The sequence below is a fragment of the Dermacentor silvarum genome, chromosome 11, assembly GCF_013339745.2.
Source record: "Dermacentor silvarum isolate Dsil-2018 chromosome 11, BIME_Dsil_1.4, whole genome shotgun sequence".
Lineage (NCBI taxonomy): Eukaryota > Metazoa > Arthropoda > Arachnida > Ixodida > Ixodidae > Dermacentor > Dermacentor silvarum.
This window is the reverse complement of record NC_051164.1, coordinates 118,642,508-118,644,116: the sequence shown is the minus strand read 5'-3', so window position 1 is coordinate 118,644,116 and position 1,609 is coordinate 118,642,508.

Here is a 1,609-nt window from a genome sequence, read left to right as displayed (position 1 = left end):
TCTGATAGCATCCACACAACAGTAATTGTTTGTATAATTTCAAGTGCTCATATGCTGCGGCCTAAAACTCAATTCCCGGTGCAAAATTGCGCTCGCAGCGAAAGCGAAACATTGTGCGCGGACATGCATGCAGACGCACAGTCGGTCGCTGCGAACCCGTGCGATCGCTGCATTGAGGCTTCATTCTGGTATGCTCCATTTGGTTACACAGACAGCACACTGCAAGAACAAATTTCACATAGTCTGCTCTCAGCGATTGCCTGCCTTTCACGCAAGAAGCTGGTTCGGGAGACTCCATCACGGCGACCGCGCGCAATGGGCGTTCACTGTAGATATTCGGTAAAGAGATAGCGCCTTTAAACTATTCTTCGCTTTCTGTTTGCCCAAGATGATTATGTTGACAGTAAGAAACTTCCATCGTTTGGAGAGTACTTACAGAAATGACCAGGAGGGCTCCCGCGTGGTATTTTATTGCGATAGCAATTACATGGACACTCCAAAGCGGATTTCTGCCGTCGGCGTCGCTGTCGCCGTGAGGTTCCGTATGACGTCAACGGCTATGAAATCGTCGCCGCGCTCCGGACGCTGCATGGGCGAGTGAAAGGACGCGAGGGACGCGCGCTTTCACGGGGAGCGAACGCACGTCGGAGAGCAAACGCGCGTTCTGCGCCGTGCTCCCTGAAGGGCTGCAGAATTAAGCGTCTCTTTGATCCTTTACAATCACCATATATATAGAGCAAACGCGACTTTTTCCGTCGCGTGAAAGGCCCTGGCGGGACGGGAGCGAGGGAGGGGAGGCGACGTTTAGCTGCGGCACCAAATCCGTATATATATGAAAACGTTGCGAGGCGAGAAGGAGGGTAATATTTCCGACGCAGCTCGACGAGTGTCCCATTCTGATCTCGTCGAAAACCTCCGAGCCGCCCCCAGAGGCACCGGCAACAGTCACCAACGCCGCGCGCGTTCGGTGCGAACGCGGGCAAAAACGCCGACGGCATCGACGACAGTTCTGCGCGTTGCTGGTGCTGCTGCATGTCCAAGTTTATACAGCTGATAAAACTACTATCCTGCTTCCTATAGCTCTCTACTAATTTCTTATCGCAATTGATGCTTCGCCTTTCGAGTGAAACTGCGACATTTTTTTATTGAGCGCCGACAGCCTCATAAGAGGAGGAGCGCGCCGCGTTATCCCTCATACTACGCAAGCAAGACGCTTCCGACAGATGGCGACTCCATAAGTCCTCGCCCCCAATAGTCTCGGAAAGGCGTGATGTCGATTTCGTCCAATATCAACGTAACACAAATCTCATGAGGCTGCAGCTGCTTGAATCTGTGTGCAACATATTGTAGAAAACTGCTCCCTGAAGACTATGTCTGTGGGGCTAGCTGGTAAGATGAGAGAACGCATTTCGTATTGTGCTTGGGTGAGGCAAAGTCAATCCGCTTACCTTCCTTAAGTACTTTATACGCATGTGCTGATATGGTGTACAAAATACATGAGAGCACCATTAGTTGAGAACAGTACTGGACAAGCCATTTAGCAAGTGTTAACCAACTGTCCCTTCAAAAACTTCCCAGTCTCTTTCTTTTCTAAAGCATGAATATTGCC